The following is a 12,226-nucleotide window of genomic DNA, read 5'->3' on the forward strand; positions in this document are numbered from 1 at the left end:
AGTCTGTTCCTGTGATAATGGCAGAAAATTATATCTTTAGTAATTTTAACTTGCCAAACATTCTTAGTTACAGCTGCCCAACTTTTTTGACACAAGGAACAGGCTTGAAATTTATTTTATATAATTCTTGCTTAGTCACCAAAAGTTCAGTGAATGCCTATTTTCTTTATGGCTTACAACATGCATTTCTGCTATTAGTGAAAGACTGATTACAGACTATAGTCCAGATTAACCCACATGTTCTTGTTATTTCCTGTCAAGTGGCACCCCTGAGCTGTGTAAGTAGCTAACCAACCAACTTAGTAAGTCAGTTGATCTTTTCTTGTTATTCTGGATTCGGGAAAAGTGCATTTACTGCTGCAGCATTAAGGCTTGGAACTGCAACATGGGCAGTGTGTACACTGCATAAAACAATCTAATCTGTTTTCAGATTGCCTTTATTACCATGTCCTATCAGCACTAAACAAGAGCGTATCTGCTAATCTTCAAAGTTCGTGCAACCATCACTATGCACCACCCAGTACATTCCAATTGAAGCAAGAATTTACAACTCTTTTCACCAGTCCAACAGATTGAATTGAATATTTATGAGTAAGGAAAATCATAGAACTGCAGTTATTTGTCTGATGATTTCATGAAAATCAGACTTCTCAAAAGATCAGATGAACACACTGCTATGCATTTGAAATTTGCTGCTGTTTCTCACCGGTGTCAGCATTGCATAATTATACTGAATTACCTGCAGTGAAATATCTGAGCACTGCAGGGAATTAATGAAATACTTTTTTAGGTCAAATTATGACTTAGCAATTAATGCTGCTATACACATCTGAAGTGTGTTACATCACATATTGTCAACTCACTTCACGTATCATGATTGCTACTAGTCAGAAACAGGCTCCTTGCCACACAAGTTTTAATTCTGTTTTTTAAACTCTCGTGGTTTTGTGATTTCTGTTATTGATATCCCACATGATAATATCAAGTAATGTACTGGGAGTTAAAAGAGTTAATGCTGCAGTTCTGTGGAGTGTCGACAAGTTCTGTTTACCTATCTTTGAAGAGAAGAAATGTATTACAGCTCCCAGAAAACCCTGCTGTTCCATTTCCTTTTTCCGGTCCCTGGGAAAGATCAAACTGACTGGAAGTCATGAGACTGACTCTCTTTGCTCCCTGTCCAATCAGAGCAAGAAACTTGGTTTTCAGAACCAACTCATTTATTTGATTTACTACCTTCAACCTCAATTAATTTGTATTTTTTTCATAATTATAATTAGTAAACTAAGTTTGTTTTCCTACTCAGATCATATCTGCTGTTTTTCCCCCTCTTGTTCCCTGTCCTTCATTTTTCGAGCAAATGGGCCTGTGGGCCTGCTGTCCCCATCACAGATTCAGATCCAGAGATAAGACCATGTAATAAACTATAAACACTGAAATACTTGAACTGTAGTACTTCAATCAATATTTTTCTAATAGAGGCCCAAATGATGAATTGGTTATTTCCCAATTGACTGATCTGTAAATACAGTTTCCTTGTGACAGAAGCATGTGGACAGTTTTCAGCTTTAATGCTTGTTTGATTATGTGCTCATATTATTTTGGTCTTTACCAAAACCAGTGTGATCTGGAAATCATATTAATATTTAATAGAAATGTTAGTTGAGAACACCTGAATATTTTCCGTGTCTCATAAATGAAACTGTGCTTCAGAAGCCCTGAAGATGTCAATCCAAATATCCATTCTGGGTTATTTATTTAAAAGGATGGATTTTTCCCATCACAGAATACAATTCTATGTGTATTACAGGAATAAAATTACTGTGAGGCGACACCTAGTGATACTTCACTGAAAGCTGCAGACATGCACTATGTTTCCTGTGCACATAAAATGCTCCATTCTCTGCATATGATGGTCATGCTATTCATTATTCCCTACTCCTATCTAGGCTATTATAAGGAATACCAGATATTCCTTCAGAATACCACAGGAAGTGTTGGATACCCTGACTAATAATCCAAATAAAGCACAACACCAATTTGTTCATACAATTAATAAAACTAGTGGCCTGCCAAATATCAGGATTAATGACCCCGAACTTCAGAAAAATGAAATTCCATCTAAATGAGGAAGGAGAACTGGCTTGAGCAGACATGGAGAAGACTGAGGTACTCAGCAAGTTCTTTGCCTCAGACTTCATGGGCAGTCACGTTTCCCATGCCTCGTGTGCACCTGATATCCTAGGTGGGGTTGTAAGAGCAAAACTCCCGTTGTAAGAGCAGATCAAGTCCAAGACCACCTAATAAGGCTGAATGTGTACAAGTCCACAAGGCCAAATATGCATCCCAGAGTTCTGAAGAAACTGGCTGATGTGTTTGCCAAGCCCCCCTCCATTCATATTTCAAAAGTCACGTCTGTCTGATTAAGCCCCTGGTGACTGGAAAATGGAAAACAACTCCTACTTAGAAGGAGGAAGGAAGACCTGAGGAACTATAGGCCAGTAACTCTCACCTTTGTGCTTGGGAAGATCATGGAACAAATCCTTCTGAAAGCTATGTTGAGGCACATGCAAGATGTGGAGGTGATCTGAGACAGCCAGCACAGCTTCACCAAGGGCAGATTTTTCCTGGCCAATTGGGTGGGCTTCTGCAATGGAGTGATGGCACTGATGGACAAAGGTAGTGCAACTGATATGATATTCCTGGACTTCTGCAAGACCAGTGTCTCACACCGCATCTTTATCTCTAAATTAGAGAAATATGGATTTGAAAGATGGATTATTGAGTGGTGTCCTGGTTAAGCTAAGACAGAGTATAATTTCTTCATAGTGTCTGATATGACACTATCAGACATCTGTTCTGGCAAAAAAAACCAAACAACAACAAGAAAAAAAAAACAGTGGAGAAAGCAATGTTATGTTATCATACCTATGTTTTAGTTGCTGTTGAGTAGTGCTGCACATAACCAATGATGTTTCAGTTTTTTCATCTTTTCAATATTGTCCTGCTAGTGAGGGGGCTGGGAGAGCACAAGGACCTGGGTGAGGACAGAACCAGGACAGCTGACTTAAAGTAAGGGACATTCCATACCATATGTGAAAAAACTAGAAACCAGGGGAGCCTGCTGCTGCCTGGGGACAGGCTGGACATCTGTCAGCAAGTGATGAGCAATTGTGTTACACATCACTTGTTTTATGCACATGCAATAATAATAATAATAATAATAATAATAATAATAATAATAATAATAATAATAATAATAATAATAATAATAATAATAATAATGCATTGTGATTAGCATTACTTTTATTTCTCTTTCTTCCTTTTTTTTTTTTTTTTTTCTTTTTTTAACATTTCTGATTCTCTTTCCTGTACCACTGGGAGTTGGGTAGAGGGGGAGAATGAGTGAAAGGACATTATTCTGTTTACCTGCCTGCTGGGTTAAATCACAAGAGACCTTGTGGTGCCCAACATGGGGTTCAAAGGGTTGAGATAATAACAAACATAATTGTTTAAACATAATTCGTATAAATGGCATAGTAGCTTAATAGCTGCTGGTTACAGTGTTGCTCTTTTCATTCACAATGTAGTTTTATTTGCATTCATGATTTTTTTTCCTTAATTCTGTCTGAATTAAACCTAACTGAGAATGAGTGGCGAAAGCACCCATTATGACCAGACCAGAAGTCTCAGGAGGGGGTACTTCATGTACCTAAAGTGTACAGGTAGACTTTTGGTATCTTTTTGTATAGCTGCATTGGACATTAAGTAGCTGACTACCTTGCCTGGTCGCTCAGAGAACCCTTCCTTTGTGAGGTTTCAATGAGTAGAAGAACAGCAGGTGCCAATTACCACTACAGCAGTGCCCTGCCAGCAAAATCAGAAAGCTCCCTCTGCTGCCTCAGCCTCTGTTACCCATATAGGCTTTTGACTTGCTCATAACTACTCTTTATGGACAGCTCTTCGCATTCTATTCCTTTCTTGATGTAGATAGCAACACCCCCTCCCTTCCTCCTACACCTGCCCTTCTGAGCAGCTTGTAGCCATTGATAGCTACACTTCAATCATGGGAATCATCCTAACACTTTTTGGTGACAGCAACTATGTTATAGTTTCCTAGTAGCACAGTACCTTCTAGCTCTTCCTGTTTGTTTCCCAAACTGTGTGCCTTGGTTTAGAGGCACTTTAGCCAGGCAACTGGTCTTGTCACGTCCTTAAAGGGTAACTTCTTGATTCCATTTAAATATTTCCCTTGATCTTCCCCATTGCCTTCTCCTCTTGTCCAAGCAGCCACTGCCGCATTACTGTAGGATTTTGACTGTGCTGCAATGTTGCCAGCATCTTTCAATGCAGCAGATCATTTAAGTCCTCTTCTAGTACCCTGTCCCTCTAACCCAGCTTTCGCATCCCACACATTATCACAGGAAGGCTCACTCTCCTCCTACCCCCCCTTCAGAGATAGTTTAAAGCCCTCTCAATTATCCCTTCTAGCTTTTCTCCAAGGATTCTTCTCCCACTTTGAAGGATGCAAACCCTATCTGGTGGCAACAAACCCACTGCCATAGAGGCTATTTGGCTGTCAAAAAAACAAACCAATCAACCTAAAAAACTAAGTTGTGGTAACAGCACCAGCTACAAAGCCAAGTATTTAATGATAAGATCCTTAGATTTGTTTCCATATCCTTGCCCAATACAGGAGACAGAGAAGAAAAGAATCTTTGCACTCAAATCCTTCAGCCATCATCCCTAGAGACCTGAAGTCCCTTTTGATAGCCCCTGATTCATATGTAGCTGCATAGAGAGAGAGAGATTTCCATCTCTCTATGGAAAAGAAGTAAACGGTTGTGATCTGTTAGCCATACAGGATAGGTGGTTTCCTAGTGACATCCCTCACCCAAGGGAAGACAGCAGATTTTTCTAAGTGTCTGCTTGGCATATTGGACATTCAGTTCCCTGTAGGGAAGAATCACCTGCAACTAGTAACCATTTCTTCTTCTTCAGTGACATAGTCTTGATGTAGGGGGAAGGCTTTTCCTGGTTTGGTTTAGTTAGAAGGTCCAGTCTGAGTGGGCTGTTATCACCCACAGGCAGGCCTTCCAGATCCAGTGCCTCATACCTGTTGTAGAGAGGCAACTGGACAGGTGGAGTGGGCATCAGTTCCTTTCCTTCATGTTCTTGTCTCCAGCCTAAGAAGTTTTCTTTTCAACCTGATGGGATACAGGTTGCATTGGATTTTGTTTTTTCCTTTGAAAAAACCTGTCTGCACGTGGATGAACTGTCGTTTCCCCAGTCCTCTTTTTTATCCCCCCTGACATTTTAATAGACAATTTATTTCATCCTGTAGCCTTGCCACAAGGCAGAGCAGGTCATGTACTTGCTCACACCTCATGCAGCTGTTCTGACTGCTGCCCAATAACACCACTGAAAGACTCATGCTCTGTATACAGCTGGAGGTCTGGGGAGCTACATGGTTGCCTCCAAATACAGTCAGGGTATCAGAATCTTTCATGGCAGGGACAGACTTAAATTCTTATACATAACGTCAATTGGGAAAAAAAACACAAGACAACAACAAGAAAATGCCACTTGTCAGAAGGATTTAAAGTAACATTCTTTATTGTAAAGAACTATAATGGTTTTAAGAAGGAGACTAAACTCAGGCTTCTAAAAGTCATTCTAGATTTCTTCCCAGTGTAGCACTGGACATCCAGATGCTACCAAAAACTGTGGCTAGGTTGCTATTGTAAGACCAAAATAACTGGTAGTTTGAAAAGCTGTGTCCAAATAAGTTTTGTTCTGTCTAATGGCTAAGGGGAAGATGTACGAAGATTAATATGTAACATGAAAATTAGCATAAATCATGACAGCAGTACAAACTTAGTTTCAAGGAGGCTATTGGGTCTCACAGAAGATGCTAGACCCCATTTGGGGTGGCTGGTGGACTTTGGCTTTATCTATCAGAAGTAGGACTTCATCTCATCCACCTCTTCCTATTCAAATCACATCTAGGTCTAGCTTGCAATACTTGTCTTAGAAATCACTCCTAACTAAAGCCTATGATGCGAAATAACAAGAGTACTCCTTGATGCAAATGACCCTCCTTTTTGCATCAGATTTTATTTGTCACCCATCCTTTTAAATAAGTATGAGGACACAATTATTTAATCCTCAGAAGGAACATTCTTGATTCAGCTTTCCTATTCAGTTGCTGAAAGCAATTTGTGTCTGAATGTGAAGAAGTACTGAGTGAAAGATAAAGGTAATTTTGAGCAGCCCTGCAAGTCAGTGACAGGTAAGCTTTTTCTTGCAGTAGTGGTATGAAAAACAGGGTATGTAAGTCTGCAGGATATATGTGAATGTTCTACATCTGTGAGTCCCCTCACATATTTAAAAGCATTGCTTGAATACCCATCATCACTAAGTGGAAAGGAAAGGAAGTTCTAATGGATCTTTCCTCCCTAGAGGGAAAAATCAGCTTGGCAATAGTAGCCTCTCTTTTCCTGAACTCTTCATAGTCTTAATCCCTAACTGACATGCGCTTTAAAATACTAAGTCATCAGTATTCACTGTATCCCTAGTATAACATTATTAGTAGAATTACACATGGTTTCTCTAGTATTTTGGTATTGTTTTTTTTTTCATAAACAATCAGAAAAAGGACATTTTCTAAAAGGGAACTGGAAAAAAGAAATAATGCTTCTGAAATAAAAGTAAATGAATTAAATTAAAAGAAAAATAAAAGAAGAAAACTGGATCAAGAAAACATTCTCTAGACCTTGCAGAAAAATCTATATTTATCTGATTAAAAATAGTATACTGAAACATTAGCCTAGCATTTTACATATGAAATGTTATCATTGCTAACATTTTGGTGGTGCAAGAAAGATGAGTAACTGTGAGAAAGGTTGCTAAATGGTTTAAAATTAAGCTTGTATTTCTTCATTCATACTACTTTCAAGACTGATCCCACGTATGTGAAATGATAATGCTAAACACTTATCACTACTTAACACTTATCAAAGTGTGAAATGCTGCAATCCGAGGAGAAAGAAAAGAAAATCTAACTATGCTCCTGAGACTTTTGAGGGAAGGAAAAAAGAACATTTTTGCTATAATACTAAGAACAGTCTATTCATCACTTAAGATGAGACTTGAACTGAAAAATAAAAAGAAAAAAAAAGATCAAGAACCTTTTGCATACCATCTTCAATCAATAAGTATTTTACCTCATGGTAAAGTAAAATAAAAATACATACACAACAGTTGTTTGTAAGCATTTCTCAAGCAACAAATTAATATGCAGTATTAAATATGCACAGCAGTGGTTTTGCTCATGTCATTTCACTACAGGACATGAACTTCTCAAGTTTACAAATCAGCATTTCTTCCACTTCTCTGGTGGTATGCTCTCAGTGTTTGGGCCACAAAGTAACATTAACTTGAGACTGTGATATAAAAAATGTGACCTTGGAGGTGCATACTCACATAAAACATTGTTTCTGATGTGTCCTCTCTGGTGGATTAGGTAAATCTTTTGATCACCCTTGACCACAGAGGAGGAACTTTTAATAGAGTAAATGGAAGTGAAAGTAGGAACCGGGTAAATAGCAGCCTTTCACAGGAAGATTAAGTATCCTAGGCTTTGGGAAAGTCAGAAGAAAAGGATCAGTGGGACACGTCGACATTTCTGTAGTCAAGACAATGCAGCTGGGTATACATAAAGGAAAAGTAGACAAACAAACTTGTTCTGATTGGATTGAGTGAAGGAGCTGGGTCAAAGAAGGAAGGTCAACCTGAGGAAGACTTCTGACTTCATCCCAATGAGTACCAGAGAGAGACCCCCACTACAGAATGCACACGCGTCAGTAGGAGGGACAGCACGTAAATAAGTTCCCAGAAAAACAATGAATATGTTAATGATTTCTTCAAAATCTGTTGAGTATGTATATGCTTGCTCTGTAACTTTTTAACACTTCTAACAATGCGCATGATAGGAGGATTGACTCCCCCATGTGCCCAGTGCTGAATAAACACGTACCTGCTACATAACCTAGGTCTGGTTATAGAGTTTGATTCCGCACGTCAGAAACACAAACTACTTGCTGTACATTTACCATGATCTCACCACTTAGTTTTATTTTAACCTAAGTTTCTTGCTCTGGAAAATGAATATGCTAAAATATATCAGACTCAGAAGTGTGACAGGAGGATTATTGAATCTGTGTTTAAAAAAATCCACCATCAGAAAATGACAGTAAGGATTTTTGAAATTGTTTACTTCCATTTTTCTTTTTCAACCATTCACCTGCCTGTCATTTTCAAATAAATTACAGCTACCACTTTTGAGAAACTTTTTTTTTTTTTTTAAATAAGTTGTAGGTAATTTAACGAAAAGAAAAACTCTAAAAATACCCTTTATGTATGAATGTGGTCCTTTACAGTTTATTTCCTTAGCCGTGCTTAATAAAAACAAAGGATTTTGGAAATAACATAGAAATAGGCATTTATTTTCCTAACAAACTCTCTTCCTGGAAAGCAAAGCAAACAAACAAGCAAAAACCAAAAAAACCTTTACAAGGATATTAGCTAAAACTGTAATACAACTTCACATAGGTTTAAAAGTCCATTGGATCAAGGCCAAAATAAACTGGCAAGATCATCTCTGCTTCCTCAGACTAAAATCTGTTTGAAGACCCAAACAATTAGGTTTCCAATATTTCAGGAAAAAAATGTATAAATCTTGTTTTCTTCATCCTTTCTGAACTTCTAAAACTCAAAGTAATTTCCATCCAAATAGAGTATGCACACAAAATATGCATGTGGACATGCATGCCACATAAGAGCTGTAAAAAAGACAGGCATAATTAATCCTATGACTTCAGCAGAAATATTATCAACAGATAAAACTTAATTTTTATATAAATATAAATATTTAGAATTGTTACTTTAAAATTACGGATGTAAGTACCTTGCTTACGGATGTAAGCAGCTTGAAAAATGAGACATACCAACACGAAACTTAACAGAAATTGCCCCCAAAATCTTATTTAATGGATTAAGAAAAAAAATCTGGGCATCAAGAAAAATAAAATGGTTCTACTTAAATATTTATGCGAATTGCAAAAATTAGACAGAACTCTAGGCTGAAAACAGAATAACCCTGTACACTTTTCATAAGTAACATGAAGAAGAGAATCTAGCCAGAAAAGTGTGTTATTTGACAATAAAAGCACATCAGTTCAGATTATTAAAGCACCTCTTTTCATATGTCAGTTTTATGCTTTGCATCAACCTGTATTTTTATTGCCCTCAAAAGTAAATTACTTAATCTGCTTTAAAGCATTCACTTAAGAAAAATCTTGACAAATGGTGCAACAAATGCATCTCCTTACTCCACCCCTGAAAATCTGCAAAAGACCACATGGACTGTTTTTTTGGCTTTGAGTGCTAGGAGTAGTTTCACTGAAGTGGTGGGATTCCTTCTCCAGGGCAAATTTCTAGAGACTAGTAGCTACCTAGAGCTCTTATAAACTTCACTGGTCTACAAGTTTCAGCTACAGCTAGCCTAAGGAAAAGATTTTGTCTTGTAGGATTTTGGAATAAATTAGGAAACAAATCTAACATAGAAAGCTGATGATCAGAACATCTTCTTTCATGTACAGCACTAAGTGACCTGATGGGTAAAATGCTAATCACCAATCTGTTTCAGCTCCTCTGTTGATAGGCCTGCATGGGTGAATTACACAGCTGATATTAGCATAGACTTCCCCAGCAAAATTAGATTTGTCTGGCACTCAGCAGCTGATGTTGCACAAGATCAGCACTTAAAGCTCCTGGTCATTCTCCTCTATATTAGATTTTCCATTGTTGTTCAGGTGTTTGGTTTTTAAATTGTTGTCTGTTGCTGTGAGTTAGATTGACTCAAAGCAAAATTTGTGACTCTCTCATTTGTTTATTTTAAGCAGGGATAGGGAAATTGGGAAAAGTAGCATGAATAACATACAAATGAAATTCACTGCTTTATTTGATCTTCTCGATATTAATGCAGAAATTTTATGACTATTCTGAGATTTCTTAATTTTTATTGCTTTTGCCTTGTGAGCTAAGAATATAATTGTGTGCATCGCTAAGTTGTAAACATGACATCAGATTTACTGTTATTAATCTTAAGACATATACATTTTTAGTATTAAAAAAGCAGAGAAAAATTAAAGCAAAAATAAGGATTAATCAGCTAAAGCAAGTATTGGTTCAGCTTTGGGAGCACAGGTGAGAGTAATATAGCTGTGCTCCCGGAATGGTTGGAGCTTGACTCCACCTCTTCTAGACCTCATTTAAGGGCTGACCACCACTGAAGCAGCATCTGTTTGTGATTGCTCCTTGGTGAAGATTTCATCAGTGTTTTCCAGCAGACTGAAGGCCTCTGCTGGGCGAGTCTTTCCTTTAAATAACCTTTTGGATACTTATCACCACCTCACTTGTACCATCTTTGCATTTTTGTCACTATGCATCACTGTACTTTTGGCAAGCCAGGCAGGAGAAAATAATGCTGAATGGCAATTCCACCTGCTATATAATCCAATAGGGACAGGCCTTATTGAACATTATAATGGTATCCTCAAGGCTGCACTGAAGACAGACTCCCAGTCCCTGCAGGGGTGGATGAAAAGACTATATGGAACCCTGTGGGACCTAAATGAAAGGCCTCAAGATAGCAGACCCAGTGCTCTAAGAACATCACAGACAATATGGGCTTCCCTGCTTAGGATCCTAATTATGGGTACTGACAAACAGATACAACCCCAGGTTGGTAATGGAAATAATCTTATGTTCCCTGCCCCTGAGAATCTAGAACCAGGAACCCATAAGATAAATGGGCCCTGGAAGCTGCAGGTAGGATCCAAGTGGTGTGGCCTACTTGCACCTTGGGGGAGATTATCGGAGGTGGTAGGTTCAGTAGCCCCCTTAGTGATAGGTACATGGCCTACTGACATTGTGGTCAGTACTCCAATCTTTAGTCCAAAAGGGACCTCCATCATGTCCCTATGGCAGATTAAGACACCTCCTTTGGTGCTAGATATAGTTAAACAACCACAGATATCTGGCCAAGGGGTATGGTATCGGTGACATAATCCAGTAGAAACTGAAGTATTGACCCAAGATAAGAATATGGTCTGTATCTTGCCTTGGAAGGCAGACCTTCCCCTCCTGGTGCCTTTGAAACATTTCTACTACTATCCCTAAGTGTCTGAGCCTCTAGAACCACCAGAGGATGATTTGTTTGGGACTGATGAAATGCAGATAGACTTGCACCTCATGATGGCTTGTCTCCAGTGACACCTGTCAAGCACTGGCCCGTAGAAGACTGTGAACTTTCATCAAACCATCACTCAAATGTTGCCAACATCCATTGTGATGCATTATGTTGAATCTTTGTAATAGGGAAAACCTCAATCATTGGTTCACACTTTGAAGGGGTGGAGTGTATGGGAAATCGGTAATCAGCCTGAATCTCTGATTAAGCAGCTGAGGCAAGTATTGGGTCAGCTGTGGGAGCACAGGTGAGAGTAATATAGCTGTGCTCCCAGAATGGGTGGAGCCTGACTCCACCTCCTCTAGACCCCATTTAAGGGCTGACTACCACTGAAGCAGTGTTTCTTTGAGATTGCTTCTTGGTGGAGATTGCCTCAGTGTTTTCCAGCAGACTGAAGGCCTCTTCAGTCTCAGGCCTGAAGGTGTTTCCTTTCAATCAGGAAAGGTGCGTCTTTTCTTTAAATAACCTTTTGGATACTTATTGCCACCTCTCTTGTACCATCCTTGCATTTTTGTCACTATACATCTCTGTACGGATGCAAACAGAATGGTCATGATTGCTTTAATAGGATGCAAAAGGACTGTGCTAAAGAGCATGGGAGTGCCTACTGAATAGGATTTTTAGTGATTGCCTTTGCCGTACAATTCTGCACTTCTTTGCTGCAGAAAGCCCATCTTAGACTTTCCCTGAGTTTTTCAGTTGGGGAAGCAACTGTTGCTTGGATAGGACACATCTTAGGCCATCCTGGCCAATGTGTCTCTGTGCTGTATGCCATAAAAATGTATGCATTTGCTCTGAAGAGCTGTATCAGGAATAATCACCTAGGAATGAAATACAACAGAGTAAGATTGCCTAGGATGGTTTGCACAGTATCATTACTGTGAGGCAGTAATGATACAATTTGTGGATGTTGTG

Source organism: Coturnix japonica, chromosome 1 (genome assembly GCF_054131305.1).
Source record: "Coturnix japonica strain WE chromosome 1, WE-NBRP24, whole genome shotgun sequence".
In the NCBI taxonomy this organism is placed as follows: domain Eukaryota; kingdom Metazoa; phylum Chordata; class Aves; order Galliformes; family Phasianidae; genus Coturnix; species Coturnix japonica.